An 18,576-nucleotide genomic window follows, 5' to 3' on the forward strand; every position below is an offset into this window, starting at 1 on the left:
GTATATAAACATGCAAGCACGTCCCATGTAAGAGGGTTGTGTGTGTGCATGTGTATAGTGAACCTCAGTGTATACAACTGAGATACTGAAGTGGTCAAGGAAAGCTTAACTTCACTTCCAAAGTAAAGGCTTCACAGAAGTAATAAGATTTCATGAGTTCTTAGAATTACCCAGGAGACAGAGGTCTGGAATATCCAGTACCGTATAGCACGTTTTAGTTTCTAAAGCACATTCATTTATGATTTGACTGATTTCTCATCCAAATCATAACTATAACAACTGGTACTTTGGTTTACATACAAGGTGCAAGGCTCTGTGCTAAGGTTTTATATATATCATCTCATCTATGAAGTAGGTATTAGGACAGGTCACATTGCGGTAACAAATAAGCCCAAGGTATTTAGTGGATTAGGGGACGAGAAATGCATTCCTTTGATGTTGGGTAGCTCTTCACCATCAGAAGAAGCTTCTGCTTCATGCTGACATTTAGGAACCAAGTCCTGAGTTACGATCCACTGTTTTGAAAATGTGGCCATGGAACGTACATTGTGGAAGATGGTGGAGCTTGCAAATTTTTTATTGGCCAAGCTTGGAAGTGGTATAAATCTCTCCTACTTATTATGTTTTACTGGCTAAAACTCTATCCCATGAAAAGCCTACAAGCCAAGCTGAGAACCATAGTCCAGTCAGGTACATTAAGAAGAAAAAGAGAGAATTTTTTTTTTTTTTTTTTTTTGCTGTACGCGGGCTTCTCACTGTTGTGGCCTCTCCCGTTGCGGAGCACAGGCTCCAGACGCGCAGGCTCAGCAGCCATGGCTCACGGGCCCAGCCGCTCCGCGGCATGTGGGATCTTCCCAGACCGGGGCACGAACCCATGTCCCCTGCATCGGCAGGCAGACTCTCGACCACTGCGCCACCAGGGAAGCCCAAAGAGAGTGAATTTTGACGAAGAGCTAGCAAAGACTGACTTAACCAAGCCTGAATAGCTGATGAGTGGCAGGACTTAAACATGTGCCCAACTCTAAGACCTGTTTGGAGTTCAACACGGTTGCCTGTCTGGTAGGCTTCAAAGAGTTCTGCCCCCCAGGTTAAGGCTGCATTTCTGGTTGGAGGAACAGATTTACATATTTCTGTTGCTTGCACGCTGTGATGACTACATTCATGTACTTGCTAGAATTAGGCCTGCTGTGAATAGCAGAAATGATATTAATCCAAGTCATTGTGTGTGTGTGTGTGTGTGTGTGTGTGTGTGCGCGCATGCGTGCGTGCACTATAATCCAGGGCCATAGAGATACTGGCATTGAACACGGTATGGCTTTGGTACTTATTGAATACACAGTAGATTAGGCAACATATGGATAAGGTATGATGAATATGAGTGAAAAATAATTTGGGAAGAACTTGAAAAGATCAGGGGAAAATATTCCAGGCAAAAAGAATCGAAAATACAAAGATGGAAGGTGAAGAAATTCAGTACAGCTGGAAAATAGGGTTGGGAGATGGGGGGGCAGGCAGATAATGATAATGAAAAATATCTAATTGACACTTTTGCTCTCCTATGGCCCCATTCTTTTGATAAGAATGCCTCATTTCTAAGCAAAGCCTTTGGCCTCTCCTGCCTTTTCTTTTCAAACCGTCTTCACTTCTTTATGGGAGGCACACACACGTATGTTCATGTGTCATAGGACTATAGAAAATGAGACCTGCTCTATCAAGAAAAGCATCTGAATTTATGCATTCACAGTAGTCAGCTTATTTGTAGCTGAGATTGCTAGTTGCCCATACCTCCTTTTTATGGAACCCCTGTTTTTAGCTGGACACATTCGCACCTAGAGTAAAAGACTATATACAGTACTTCCTAGTCTCTCTAGCAGCTACATGCAACTATGGGGCTTCATTCTGTTGACCGTAAGCAGAGTGGGTGAAGAATTTCTGGGATGTACCTATAAAAGGGAGAGAAGTGCTTTGATTTCCTTTCTTTTCCTGCTGACCAGATTATGGACATATTGGTTAAACCATGAGTGGACGTTTTAGACAGGGAGGCCATAGGAAAGCCATTTGTTGAGGTTGAGTGAGCATAAAAAAAGCACCGGGGCCATTGATGGTACCATAAAAACACCACACCAGCTCTGGATTGCCTACTTTCAGACTTCTTTTAAGTGAGGCAAAGAGAAGCATTTATACTGCTTAAGCTTCTCTTACTTTAGGGTTTTTCTTAAGATAAATCCTACCAAACCTAACCAAACCTAGTAACCATTTCATTACTCAAAACATTTTGTTTCTTTTTAAATTAACTTTCTTGAATGAAATAATGCCATTTGCAGCAACATGGATAGACCAAGAGATCATCATACTAAGTGAAGTAAGTCAGAGAAAAATATTATATGATACCACTTATGTGTGGAATCTAAAAAAAATGATACAAATGAACTTATTTACAAAACAGAAATAGACTCACAGACATAGAAAAACAAACTTATGGTTACCAAAGGGAAGGTAAAAAGGTGGGGGGGGAAGGGATATATCAGGAATTTGCGATTGACATATACACACTACTTACTATATGTAAAATAGATAAAGAACAAGGACCCACTGTATAGCACAGGGAAATCTACTCAATATTTTATAATAACCCATATGGGAAAAGAATCTGTGAAAGAATATATATATATATATATGTATATACACACACACATATATGTATCTGAATCACTTTGCTGTACACCTGAAACTACCACAGCATGATAAATCAACTATACTTCCATTTAAAAAAATTAAATTAAATTAACTTTCTTAAGGTATAATTTATCTTAACTTGATTTTTAGATTATGAGAATGCTGGCTTCATAAAGTGAGGGCAGGTGTTGGGAAGTGTTTCCCCCTGTTCTATTTTTGGGAGGAGTTTCTATAGAATTAGTAATACTTTTCTCATAAATATTTGTAAGAATTCACCAGTGGGTCAGGAGTTTTCTTTGTGGGAAAGCTTTTAAGTATCAGTTCAATTTCTTTAATTGATATGGGACTATGCAGGTTTTCTATTTCTTCTTAAACTTTGATAGTTGGTGTTTTTCAAAGAATTTGTCCATTTCATTTTAGTTATCAGTTTTATTGGCATAAAGATGTTATTCATATTTTCTCATTGCCCTTTGAATGTTTGTGGGGTCTATAATGACACTTCTTTTTTGTTCCTGATATTAACAAGTTCTGCATCCTTTCTTTTTCTCTTGATTAGTCTGACTAGGGGTTTTTAAATTTTATTGATCTTTTCTACAAGCCAGCTTTATGTTTCATTGATTTTCTTAATTGTTTTTTTTTTTTTTTCTTTCTTTTTTGCGGTATGCGGGCCTCTCACTCTTGTGGCCTCTCCCGTTGCGGAGCACAGGCTCCGGATGCGCAGGCCCAGCGGCCATGGCTCACGGGCCCAGCCGCTCCGCGGCATACGGGATCCTCCCAGACCGGGGCACGAACCCGTATCCCCTGCATCGGCAGGCGGACTCTCAACCACTGCGCCACCAGGGAGGCCCTCTTAATTGTTTTTATATTCTCTATTTTTAAAAAAAATTTCTTCTCTTATATTTATTATTTCCTTCCTTCTGATTGCTTTGGGTTTACTTTTTTCTCTTCTTTTTTTCCTAGTTTCTTAAGGTGTAAGTTTAGATCATTCTTTTTTTTGTGTGTGTGTGGTACGTGGGCCTCTCACTGTTGTGGCCTCTCCCGTCGTGGAGCACAGGCTCCGGACGCGCAGGCTCAGCGGCCATGGCTGATGGGCCCAGCCGCTCCGCGGCATGTGGGATCTTCCCGGACCGGGGCACGAACCCATGTCCCCTGCACCGGCAGGCGGACTCTCAACCACTGCGCCACCAGGGAAGCCCTACTGGTAGCTCTTTTGCACTTGGTAAATATAATCTTCAACCTCTAACATTCCTGCTGAGGAAAAAAATTCATTTGGCCTTAGGATATGGTAATGCAAACATTTTTTAAAAGTTCTGAGATAAAGTCATATTTCTCTCTTGAACACAGATGAACACTTTGTTCACTGCTCTTTCACCACTCCCACCCGACATCACTCCTTTCAATATTTCTCTCCTCCCTTCATTCTTTCCTGGCTCACCCTTGGCCTTTCTGGCCAGAAATAAACACACCTCAGAGAGCAAACCAAGCTTTCCTTCCTCTGGTTCTCTTCTAGGTCCATAAACAGGTACTCTCTGGACCTCTGCATAGAGTAGCTCGTTGTAACATGCCTAGCTTGTCATATTATCAAACTGAGGAAGGTCTTTGGAATACGTGCCCTCCACAGTGGTCCATTAGCACCATTTAAGATGTGCCTACCTGTGTGGGGTGGTACTTCTCACCTCAACAGACTAATTGCTCCAGGGGAAAAGTGCTATAGAGCTGTCCTAGCCAATTCAGTAGCCCCCAGTCTAGTGAGTCCTTGAAAGGGAACTAGGGCCACCTTTAAACCTTTTTAAACCAAAGCAATGTACCCCCAAAAGACTAAAATATCTTATAAATAATTGTATATTGACTCTATGCTGAAATGATCTATGTTGAGTATGTTGTGTTAAATACAATAGATGTTATGGTATTAAAATAATTCAAATTAACTATTAAAATCAATTTTACCTGCATCTTTTTACTTCTGAAATACAATTACCAAAAACAAAACCTTGAATTGCTTCTATCATTACATACGTGGCTTGCATTACATTTCTGCTAGACAGTGCTGTCTGAGAGGATTGTGGATTACCTGCTTGGATCCCCTAAGAAAAGCAAAGATTATTGAACTCTAAGTTATAGTCTATTACTGCTGTTATTTTCTTTTTCCATTGGGATGAACCTCTTAGTATACACATGAAGTGTTTTTTTTTATTGTGGTAAAATATATAGAGCATATAATTTATCACTTTAAGTATTTTTAAGTGTACAGTTCAGGGGCATTAAGTACATTCACACTGCTGTGCAGCCATCAACATTATCCATCTCCAGAACTTTTTTCATCTTCCTAGACTGAAACTCCATACTCAGTAAACAATAACATCCTATTCTCCCCTCCCCCTACTCCTTGGCAGTGGCCATTCTACTTTCTGTCTCTATGAATTGACTCCTCTAGGTAGCTTACATTAGTGGAATTATACAGTATTTGTCCTTTTGTGACTGGCTTATTTCACTTAGCATAATACCTTCAAGGCTCAACCAGGTCAGAATTTCCTTCTTTTTTAACACTGAATAATATTCCATTGTTTGTATCTACTACATTTATCCATTTATCCATCAATGGACACTTGGCTTGCTTTCACCTTGTGCTATTGTGAATAATGCTGCTGTGAACATGGGTGTACAGATACCTCTTTGAGTCCTTGCTTTTAGTTCTTTTGTGTATATACCCAGAAGTGGGGTTGCTGGATCATATAGTAATTGCATTTTTAATTTTGAGGGGGAACTGCTGTACTGTTTTCCATAGTGGCTGCACCAATTTACATTCTCACCAACAGTGCACAGAGCTTCCAATTTTTCCACATCCTCACAAGCACTCTTTATTGCCTTTTCCTTTCTCTCTTTCTTTCTTTCTTTCTTTTTTTAATACCATCCTAACGGGTGTGAAGTGGTATCTCACTGCGGTTTTCACTTGTATTTCCCTAACAGATTAGTGATGTTGAGAATCTTTTCATGTGCTTGTTGGCCGTTTGTCTTATCTTCTGTGAGGAATGTTTATTCAAGTCCTTTGCCCATTTTTAAACGGGTTTTTGGGTTTTGTTGTCGTTGTTGTGAATTGTAGGAGTTCCTTATATATTCCAGATCTTAATACCTTACCAGACATGTGCTTTGCAACTGTTTCCTCCCATTCCATGGGTTGCCTTTTCGCTCTGTTGGTAGTATCCTTTGATGCACAGAAGTTTGTAACTTTGATGAAGTCCAATTTATCTATTTTTTCTTTTATTGACTGTTGCCAAACCTAATGGCATGAAACTCTTCCCCTCTGTTTTCATTGAAGAGTTTTACAGTTTTAGGTCATACCTTGAGGTCTTTGATTCATTTTGAGTTAATTTTGTATACGGCGTGACATATGAGTCCGACTTTTGGATTCCCAATGTTCAGTACTGTATCTTCTTAGATGATTAAACAATTAGAAAACCATATTCATGACAAACAGCAATAGGAATGTGCTTAGTTGGAGATGCCCTTTGATGAGAATCTTTAAAGGTAGGAAGAATTTTATATGGAGTAGCCCACTCCTTAAACCACAGAAAAGGCCCATGTTTATTTTCAAAGCTCCCTGGTACTTTTCCTTAAAAAACTCCCGTTTTCAAAACATGGGGAACTCCTCCTTCCACCTCTCCCTGAAAGAGACCTAAAACATGGAGCAAATATTAAACAGAAATCACAATGAGATGGCTTTAGGATACAGAGGGTCTTCTTTTAAATGTTTGATAGCTGTTTACTCTGTGCCAGGCAGTCTCCTTTATATAAATGATCTACTGTGATGCTTCCCACTCGTGTGGAAGAGGATATTGTTACCTCTATCTCATAGCTGAGAAAACTGAGGCTCAGAAAAGTTAAATCACCACAGTGCGTTCAGTAGAGTGCCCTGTGCTATACCCAAAAAAGAGGGGATATATGTATATGTGTAGCTGATTCATTTCGCTGTACAGTAGAAACTAACAGAACATTGTAAAGCAACTATACTCCAATAAAAATTAATTTAAAAAACATAAATAAATAAAAAAGAAAAGGTAAGTGATGCAGGATATACGTTTCCAATTCTGGGCTCAGATACTTAATGTCTGTCTCCAAACATTTAGTTAATAACCAGTAAAATTCTTGTAAAATTAAGCAAAATATGAATCCTTATTTCAATAGGACTGGAAGAAATACTAGTGTAAACAATGAAAAGAACTTCTCTTTAGAATTCAACCTCAATCTTATTACAGATGTGTCCCTACCATTTGTTATGATTCCTTCATCGTGTCTATTTTTAACTGTTCCCACATTTCTATTGGCAAGCAGATCCACAGTAAAATGCCACTCAAGATGTCAGAGTCATAGTCTTAATTTTTCTCTTATGTTTGTACTTTCGGTTACTGCCATTCTAGTGCTTTTAGCTGATTAGTCTTCACTTAGCTTCAGGTTTTTGTCTTTATAAAAGGATACGGAAGCAAACGCTTACCATTTTCTAAATCTCTAACACATATTTAGAACAGAAATTTTCCAGCAATCCCTATGCTATTTAGTGACATATTTGCGAACCTCCCTTTCTTATTTTAGGCTATAGCACATCATCTGGTACTTCAGTGATCTCTTTTTTATTAAGGTAAAATTCCTATAAGATAAAATTAACCATTTTAAAGTACACAATTCAGTGGTATTTAGTACATTCACAATATTGTGTAACATCACCTCTATTTATTTGAAAAATGTTTTCATTTCTCCAAATGGAAACTCTGTACCATTAAATAATAATTTATCCTTTCTCCCTCCTCCCAGCCCTTGGTAACCCCTAATCTTCTTTCTATTTCCCTGAATTTACCTATTCTAGATATTTCATATAAGTGGATTCATACAATATTTATCCCTTTGTGTCTGACATTTCACATAGTACAATATTTTGAAGGTTCATCCATGTTGTAACATGTTTCAGAACTGTATTCCTTTTTATGGTTGAATAATAGTCCATTGCATGTATAAATCACATTTTGTTTATCCATTTATCCATTATGGACATTTGGGCTATTTTCACTTTTGGGCTGTTGTGAATAGTACAAGTTTTGTACAAGTTTTTGTTTGAACACCTCTTTTCAATTCTTTTGGGTACATACTTTGGAGTGGGTTGTTGGGTGAAATGGTACTTCTAGGTTTAACATTTTGAGGTACCACAAAGTGTTTTCCACGGTGGCTGTACCATTTTACATTCCCAAAAGCAATGTGAAAGGGTTCAAATTTCTCCACATCCACACCAACACTTACAATTTCCCATTGTTTTGATTATAGCTATCCTAATAGGTGTCAAGTGGTAGTTCATTATGGTGTTGATTTGCATTTCCCTCAAGACTAGTGGTATTTAGCATTTTTTCATGTGTGTTTTGACCATTTCTATATCTTCTTTGGAGAACTGTCTATGCAAGTTCTTTTCTCATTTATAATTGAGTTGTCTTTTTGTTGTTGATTTGTAAGAGTCCTTTATGTATTCTGGATGCTAAATATTTTCTCCCGTTCAGGAAGTTGTCTTTTCATTTTCTTGATAGTATCCTTTGATGCACAAAATTGTTAAATTTTGGTCAAGTCCAAATTATCTATTTTACATTTAGTTGCTTGTGCTTTTGGTATCTTATCTAAGAGTCCATTACCGAATGTATGTGGCCTTTGTGTACCTGGCCTATGTTTATAATTTAACAGAAAGCTCTCTGAATCATATTGAACTCGGGTGGCCTCGGCCTGCAGCGGCTTGAAGCAGGGTTTCGGTTCCCGGCCAGTGATTGAGGTCAGGTCGTGGTGGTGAGAGCACCGAATCCCAGCCACTAGACCAGTGGTCAGTGACAAGGTCCCGGCCCTATGGCTTTGCAGAAGAAGAATTCCTGCAAAGATAGAAAGTAGTGAAACAAGTAAAGTATTTATTAGGAGAAAAAAGAAGTACAGTACGTGTGGATAGATGCACGGGTGGGCTCAGAGAGAGAGTTGCGCCCTCGTGGGCGCAACTGTTTGAATCACTTTTATGGGGCATTCCTTCTGGGTTTCCTTTGGCCAATATATATATTTTTTAACTTTGAAAAATGGCCAATCACTTTGATTTGCCTGGTTCAAAGTCCTTATGTGGTGTATCTCAGGATTTTCGTGTGCGTGCATCTCTTAGCCAGAGGGATTCTACCGAAGAGGCCTATGGGTAGACTTAGCCACTTAGCGTCACTCCCCTTTTGAGCGCCAAGGAGCCTTTCTGCACATGTGTAGTCAGGGAGGTCTCCCGACTTTGAGAATGAGGAATATGTGGTCTCTTATCTTTTATCTGGGCCAGGACCAGCGTCCTCTCTCAATTGTCCTGTTATTTCCGTCTTGGAGCGCCGGTCCACGAGGAATGAACTCAAACCATTTGCCCTGAGGGCCCATCTGTCTTCTGCCTCAACATATTTAAGGAAAATATCTCACTCATACTTGAAGAGGCACCTAAAGGAGCTTTATAATTAGAGTACTAATAACAGTATTTTTTTTTTTTTTTTTTTTTTACCAAGAGGGTACACTACATCTAAGCCTTCCAAAGAACTTTACAAATAATTGAAGCCTAACAACATTTTGGCCAAGAGCTGTCATTTTGCACATTGAGCACTTCGAGAGGAATGATGTACTTTTGTCACATAAACCATAGACATGAAACAGACACAAAATGCCATTCTTTCATCCTAAAAGATCTCAGAGGGTTTTATAAATGGAAGCGAATAGGCTTAAGCACAGACCCATGTAGAGAGAACACAAGTGTGCTTTGACCGCACACATTAAGGCCAGATAACAATATGGGAGGGGTCGTTTACTTGGCTCCAGCATAAGTACCCCAGCAAGAGGAAGGCCAGGCTAGATGTGGGTTACTAGAGGTAATCTTGTAGAAAAGGGAGTAGGCAAGTTAAACCCTAGGCAACAGAAATACAATACTTCAATGAAATGTATGCACAATTTGAACTTTTTACATTATACTACATGCTTACTACGTACCAGCGACCATGCAAAAGCTTCACACATTATTTAATTTCATCCTCACAACAGTTCTGTGAGGTGGGTTCCATTATTATCCCACTTTATAAAGAGGAAGAGACTTTTAGGAGGTTGAAAAATCTCACCCAAGGCTAAACAGATAATGGTGGCAAGTAATGATTATAGATATGTATGTATGTGTATACTGTGTGTATATATAGATGTATGTACGTATGTATATTGATTGCAATATAATCATTTCTACTATTGGTATTAGAGTTTTGTCTTGGAATCATCTGACTGTAAAATGGATAAACAAATAGTAATTCAACATGGGGAGATTTTACCGCCATCTGGCAGTGTACATGTATTTTAACCTATGAAATAAAGATAATGACTCAAAAGGAGGGGAGGAGGGAGGGAGGGAAGGAGGCAGGAAACAGAATGACTTGCTGAAACCTTGTCAGGTCAAGGCAGATTTAATGAACCTCATTATGAAATGAGCCTGGCTCTAAACAGGCCATGTAGTCCGAGTCCTCTATTGTAAATAAAGCTCTACAATTTTCAAAATGGATTAATGCTCCAGGGCACTGGCTAAAGTGTTGCACTGGCCTTGGTTTGAATACCCACAAACACCGTCCTGATCTGAGGGGTTTTGGAGAAATCCTTTGTCCCCTCTGAAGATCAGGCTTCTTGTCAGAAAATTAGGAAAAATAATCTCTACTTTCTGAAGCTGTAGGGACTAAATGTACGAAAAAGCATAGAGAGTTTGACACATGGAAACCAGTCCATAAATAGTAATCCTTCTTCTCTTATGCTTTCTTATTGGCAGAGAGAGAATGAGGGGTATTCCCCAAGGTTTGGTTAACTTTCACTTATATGCAGCGACAGTGATGGGGCAGCAGGTGTGAAAGAAATACACAGTCGAAAGGTCTTATTAATAATTCTGTTAGGGCCTCCCTGGTGGCGCAGTGGTTGAGAGTCCGCCTGCCAATGCGGGGGACACGGGTTCGTGCCCCGGTCCGGGAAGATCCCACATGCCGCGGAGCGGCTGGGCCCGTGAGCCATGGCCGCTGAGCCTGCGCGTCCGGAGCCTGTGCTCCGCAACGGGAGAGGCCACAGCAGTGAGAGGCCCGCGTACCACAAAAAAATAAAATAAAATAAAATAATTCTGTTACAATTATTTCCTTCAATGTCTTTTCTGAAAGCATTAGCTGGCAGCTGTGACACCTTCAAATGCTGCGTTCTTTACGCAGTGATTCTGAGTCCTGTTTGCCAGTTGTTTGCAGGATAAGGGCACTGCCTCTTGCTTTGTGCCCAGTGATGAATGTGACGGCCCAAATCTCTCTCTCTCTCACACACTCACACAATCCAGAAGAAAAAGAGGAAACAAAGACATTCATAAAAAGTAGAGATCTGGGCCTCCCTGGTGGCGCAGTGGTTGAGAGTCCGCCTGCCGATGCAGGGGATACGGGTTCGTGCCCCGGTCTGGGAGGATCCCATATGCCGCGGAGCGGCTGGGCCCGTGAGCCATGGCCGCTGGGCCTGCGCATCCGGAGCCTGTGCTCCGCAACGGGAGAGGCCACAACAGTGAGAGGCCCGCATACCGCAAAAAAAAAAAAAAAAAAAAGAAAAAAAAAAAAAGTAGAGATCTGATACGCTAATATTTTTCCCACCCCAAAGCTATACCACTAAGCCAGACACCAAGTAATTGTGAAGAGATAACATTCATTTTAATTAAAATGTTATCATGGGAGCTCTAGATTCAGAACACAAAATATCACATCTGTATCTTCTTGCTGATGAACAAATCTAGCTCTGATGGGAACGTAGATTAGTGCAGCCACTGTGGAAAATAGTGTGGAGATTACTCAAAAAACTAAAAAGAGAGCTACCATATGACCCAGCAATTCCACTCCTGGGCATATATCTGAAAAAAACAAAAACACTAATTTGAAAAGATACATGTACCCCAGTGTTCACTGTGGCATTGTTTACAATTGTCAAGATATGGAAGCAACCCAAGGGTCCATCGCCAGATGAATGGATAAAGAAGATGCAGTATATACATACAATGGAATACTACTCAGCCATAAAAAAATGAGATAATGCCATTTGCAGCAACATGGATGGACTTGGAGGGTATTATGCTAAGTGAAATAAGTCAGAGAAAGACAAATACTGTACAATATCACTTATATATGGAATCTAAAAATGTAAAAGACTAGTGAATATAACAAAAAGGAAGAAGACTCACGGATATAGAGAACGAACTAGTGGTTACCAGTGGGGAGAGGGAAGGGGGAGGGGCATTATAGGGGTAGGAGACTGAGAAGTACAAACTATTAGGGATAAAATAAGCTACAAGGTTATATTGGACAACATAGGAATAGAGCTAATAGTTTATAATAACTATAAATGGAGTATAACCTCTAAAAATTGTGACTCACTATATTGTACACTTGTAACTTCTATAATATTCTACAGCAACTATACTTCAATAAAAAACAAAACAAACAAAAAATAAAATAAAACCAAGAAGCTTGAATATATCTAAAATATATATGTGAATACAAGCTAAAATCTAGCTTGTTGCCAAATCTCTTGATTTCCTTCTCCACAATGGAAATACTATTCTAATGGCTTCAGCTGGAACCCTGCACATTACCTTTCTTCTCTTTATCCTTCCATCCGACCAGATAGGAAATGACATTAATATTTCCTTAACAAATATCTTCCAAAGCAATTCTGGTTTTCTCTCCTCACTGTCGTCATCCTAGTCAACAACACCAAATCTGGCTTTCTCACTTTCCATCTGGAAACCTCTGCAGCGTGCTGGTCCGGAGGCCCCTTCCACTCTCCACTCACATCTGAGCACTGCCAATAGATTCATTTAAAAAACAAAACAAAAACACCACTCGTGCCAAGTCCCTCTGGTGTGGACAAAACTTTCTATGGAGTTTGAGTTCTCTCTGCTGGGCCCATGGAGGGCCTTTCCCATTCTCCCTCTTCCTCCCCAAACTCTTATGCCCTTGAGCCTTGAAATCTCTACTCCCACCACCCTGTCTCCCTGCTTCTTTGTTTCTAGCATTGTGTCTACCACACAACCATCATACATACAGCTTAGTTTGTGAACGAGTGAATTAGCCCATCCTTCAGACCATCCAAATAGAAAGAGAAAAAGCCTTTGAATCTTTTCTGAATATACAAAAGCAGATCTCACATGCGATTACCTCACGTGGCCACGTGTCTACTCTTTACCTTAATAACTATGAACTGGGGGGACAATAACAGAACAACTTATAAATGTTTTGGCTAGTACATTATTTTATTGTCTTAACAAACCATGTGCTATTTTAACAGAAAATTTTCTAAGGGGGGAGCTTGTAAACGCAGATGCATATAATTTATATAGCACTTTAGAAGTATTCATTATTATTCATGAACCTTTGTGACAGTAAAACCAAAATAAACAAGGGAACCAAAACTCTGTCAAAAAAGAACAGATTGAACCTTATGAAGGATATCTGATGGGCTGTCAGAGAATTCAGAAATCTGTCTTGTTCCTACCATGGCATGTTTGGTTAATGGTTGAAGCCCTTAACATGGAATGCTTGCGTTAGTACAGCATATGGAACATTGGTTTTCCAAAGGCAATTTTTAAAGATTACTTAATCCTGGATAGGCCTATTTTGGGTGTCTCATAGCAATTCCAAAGCAAACTTTAAAAAAATTGATTTTATTACCTCAGGTATATTATACATCTCTTCACTTAACCTGTAACCTAGTAAAAAATCCTCCCCAAACTACTCTTTTTTACATGATAGTTTGCACATTCAAATGGTCAAAATTCTTTCATTTGTATTTTAATATCTTCTCAAAAATGGTTGCTAAGCTTTTTTCAAAAGTAAAAATTGGAACTATATATGAACAATCTCCCCTCCCCTGCCCCCACTAAACACCCACCAAAGCAGAGAGCTTTAAAGTGGCACATCAGAAACCGTGTTATAGGAGATAGAATTATTTCTGCTTCTTCAGTATTCTGGTGTAAGGATAAACTCTAGCCTCAACAAATAAGGATTTTTAAATAGAGCCAATTCACATAAGCTTCTTTAAAATTTGTTGCAGTTAATTCTGTCCTTCACACTTCGATAAGCTTGGGTTAACTTTTGTGTTGTTACCTTCCTTTAACATGATGTTAAATGGCAAATGAGTCAGAACACAAATGAGCAAGTAGGATGAGTAATCCATAATTTCTTCAGTTCTGTAGCAGGTTTGGAGGGAATGGTGATTATTTCCATTCGGTTTTTACTTGAAAATTACTCTTCAAAGTCTTCCTATAATATGCTGTCTTTTCACAAATTACCTTTGCTATAGGTTTATTTTGCTACAAGGATGGTTGATAATGTAAGCTGTAATGCTCTATAAATTCATGAACTTTAAAGTTCATGCTGGGGTTGGGGCTATGTGTAGAGTTCAAGGGCTGTAAAACATCATGGGTTCGTTGAGAAGGTTAAATGGAATCATACCCATCAATGACTAAGATTGCTTTGAAAATACTAAGCCCTCAGTAAAGGTTATTTAGTATCATTATTTTAGTTATTATTACTAAAGTTATGTCTGGGTTTTTTCTTTTTTTTCCTAGAATATCTTTTTTTTTTAATTTTTTTGCAGTATAGCTGATTTACAATGTTGTGTTAGTTTCAGGTGTACAGCAAAGTGAATCAGGTATACATATACGTCTATCCAAGCGTTTTTAGATTCTTTTCCCACACAGGCCATTACAGAGTACTGAGTAGAGTTCCCTGTGCTATCCAGTAGGTCCTTGTTAGTTATCTGTCCTATATACAGCAGTGTGCTTATGTCAGTCCCAGTCTCCCAATTTATCCCTCCCCCCTTTACCCCCTGGTAACCATACTTTTGTTTTCTACATCTGTGACTCTATTTCTGTTTTGTAAATAAGTTCATTTGTGCCATTTTTTTAGATTCCACATATAAGCGATATCATATGATATTTGTCTTTGTCTGACTTACTTCTCTCAGTATGACAATCTCTAGGTCCATCCATGTTGCTGCAAATGGCGTTATTTCATTCTTTTTTATGACTGGCTAATATTCCATTGTATATTTGTACCACATCTTCTTTATTCAGTCATCTGTTGATGGGCATTTAGGTTGCTTCCATGTCCTGGCTATTGTAAATAGTGCTGCAGTGAACATTGTGGTGCATGTATCTTTTTGAATTATGGTTTTCTCCAGATATATGTCTGGGAGTGGAATTGCTGGATCATATGGCAGCTCTATTTTTAGTTTTTTAAGGAACCTCCATACTATTCTCCGTAGTGGCTGTACCAATTTACATAGACAGTCTTGAATTAAGTAAATTTCTTATTTTTTGTCTTAATGAATATACTCTGAATCAGTATGACTCACCCTGTATAACATATTTCAACTTTTCAAAAAATAAGGAAAATTATAGAGTATGCATGAAGACATATAAACATTAAATCATTTCATTTTAAAGCAATTTTAGTACTATGATTGTTGTTTTCTTGATGGAGTTTCTGAATTTTGCCCTCCAAACCCAATGGAGCTTGAAATTATGCTCCGTTTAATCTTGAATAATATTAGATAGAATTATTATCTTGAGGTAACTTCGTATATTAAGTAAAAGGCCTCAGAGTTGTGATTTCTGTCTTTTTACTGAAGTATAGTATGCATGTAGGAAAGTGCACAAGTCATGAGTCTATAACTTAGTGCATTTTCACATAATGAACACACATTTGCATAACCAGTATTCAAGTTAAGGAAGAGAACATTATTAGCACCTTTGAAGTACCTCAGTACCCCATGCCTTCTACTAACTAATGACAAAGAAAATCACTCTCATGATGTTTAACACTATATATTAGCTTTCCTATTTTGGAATATACCACTGATATATGCACTGGTTTGTATGTTGCTTCTTGCACTCAGTGTTATGTTTGCAAATTTCCCCCAAGTTGCTGTGTGTAATTGTAGTTTGTTTATGCTCATTTCTGTGTAGTATTTCATTGTATGAATACACAACAATTTACCTGTCCATGTTACTGTTGATGGATATTTGGGTTGTTTTGTATTGGGGGCAATTATGAAGAGTGTGCCTAGGATCATTCTTGTATGTGTCTTTTAGTAAACATATGAATACCTTTCTATTGGGAATAGAAATGTATTGGATTCTATATAAACCCAGGAGAGGAATTTACTGAGTCATGGCATATGACGTTCAGCTTTAGCTTAGAACAGCTTGAGCTTTTCAACTGTTTCTCAAACAGTTTCCCAAAGTGGATGTGCTTATTTACAATCCCCAAAGGAAGGGTTCTAACTGCTTCACATAGTTACCAATAGTTGGTATCAATCATCTTTTTATTTTCAGCAATTCTAGAGGATGCAAAGTATCAAGAACTATAAAGGACGAGGATTTATAATCTCTACTCAAATTAGTTACTTACTCCAATTTCATAGGCCTTAGAAGAAGATACAATATTCCCGGGTCAGAGCTGAAGGATGTTTTATTACTTCACATCAATTACAGTAACCAGACTATCAACTTGTCTGAATGTGTACCCTGAGCCTCAGTTCCCACTGAGCAATGCAAATAAAGCCAGATGGCACCTGCATGAGTAGTCAGGTGCATTATGGGAGAGCAATCCTGGCCTTAGGGAAGTCAAATTTTTTATAGTGGGCAGTAAGTGGGCCTGCTTTGCTCCAGAAGGAGATACTACCTCTATCTTCCAAGGCTGTACACTATATAAACATCAGTGAAAAGGCAATCAGGAACAAAAGCAGGCTCTCAAAGCAGAGTATTATCTCCGCTTGTAAGACATGCAGAAATGCAAGAGACCCATGGAGAATGATCTCTCAATATTAGTACAAGTACATTAGGATTTTAATTTCTACTTCACTGATAATATGGGGGAAAAAAAAAGAATCTTGATCCCTACCTCACACCATAACATAAAATCAATCTTAAATGGAGTATAGATATACATATGAAAGGCAAAACAATAAAGCTTTTAGAAGGAACACAGGAGACTATCTTTGTGACTTTGAGACAGGCCAAGATTTTTTGAAAAGGATCACCATACATTAATTGTAAAGGAAAAATTGATAAATCTGACTACATTAAAGTTAAAACTTGGAATTATCGAATTGAGTCTTATATAGGCATCAAGTTTAAAGAAAATACATACTTACTGAGACATTTTTTTCTATATTTTTCTTTCCAGGACCCTTTTCAATACTACAGCAAACATAGGTTTGAAGAGGAAGGAGAAGGTATAAGAATCAGCTTATAACCTCAGAATGTAACTCCAATAGCCTAGAAGATAGGGCATTACAATAATGGAGGCTTTCTATACCTTGCTAACGAGGAAGAAACCCTAGAAACCTAGATAGTTTTCTTTATTAGCGGACTCAATGTTTTTCCTGTTGCCAATGTGATCAGATAAATAAACATATCTACAGATTTGCTGACCTGCAAATTAGTACTTGATGTACACACCGCGTCTTAATCAGGCTTTTGTTGCAATGAAACATCTCACACAAGTTAAATGGGGTTTATTTTCAGGATGCTTACTAACTTGAAAAAAGATCTGAACACCGTTAGAAACCAAGCCTGTGTAGTGATTAGCAGGAAAGGGTTTTCTGTAAACTCAATAAAGCTTAAACTTCAAGATCTGTGACTGGTTTGGATCTTTACCAAGAATCTGGGAGAGACTCTAGTAATTTTATGTTTGTCATTTTATATTCTTTTTCTTATATAAGACCCTTAGAATTGTGTAACTTTCAGACTTGAATACCTGCGTCTACCCCCATTGGCCAGTTAACCTTCTCATTTCTTAGGCAGTGAAGCTTCTCTAATGTGGGTTAATGGTCTTCTTTCCATCAGCTGGTGTCCTAGGATTACCTATAATTTCTGCTTCCTCATGAACTCAGCACCCTGGCCACGCTTGTTTTCATCATGACTTCAGATCCTCTCGCATTAGTAAGTGCCTAATCATTTCAATATTGCCCAGTTAAAATGCAAGAGGAGGATAGGGATTGGTCCAGCTTCTCCTTTTGTACTGGACCCCATCACAAATCACCAATCAACCTAACAAACGACTGACTGCCCTGTGTCAGGTGTCTAGTCCAGATACAGGAGGATCCCACTGCCTACTTCTTCAACAGGAGTTCTGATTGCCATCTCTAACACACACACAGGGCGTCAAAAGCTAAGGCAACAGAGAACCTCAGCTCTGGGGTGAAAGTTGAGAGACTAAAACATGGGATGTGCGAGGTTCACTGCATAAGTTAGATAAGGATGTGGCAAGAACCCTGCAACATTTACATACATAAGAGGAAGCTCCAGATCCCTAGAAGTTTGGTATCAGCTTAGATTCTCTGAGCCAGTTGCTGGTCTCAGAATCCCTGAATTAGGGAAATCTTAAAAGAGCCTCATACCAGCTCTTCTGTGGAATCCATGGCTTGTGCTGTGCTCCTGACCTGAAAGGAACGGGGAGGATGATGGTTTTTCCCAGAGCAGCCAAATGTACAGAGTGTGCCATTCATTCCTGGGCCCAGAGTCCTCAAACATCAAACACACTGATAACAGGTGAGATGTTATCAATGATTATTAAATTACCTTTAAGGTAGTTTAGCAGTGGTCTGATTTGCTTCCTCATTAAAGATTTAGGCCAAATATATTTTTTGATAATGAAGATACTTAATTACTAGGAAATGTGAGGAAGAGAAGTTTAGAATGTCTCTATACTAGGCCAGTTCTCACCAGTGTTTAGAACAGGCTCTCTAGACATGGAACAGAAAGAGAACTCATTTAGCAACACAAAATACACTCAAGTTTTATAAGGAAAATAGAAAGTT

Source organism: Mesoplodon bidens (genome assembly GCF_964165515.1).
Source record: "Mesoplodon bidens genome assembly, chromosome: 3".
Classification (NCBI taxonomy): domain Eukaryota; kingdom Metazoa; phylum Chordata; class Mammalia; order Artiodactyla; family Ziphiidae; genus Mesoplodon; species Mesoplodon bidens.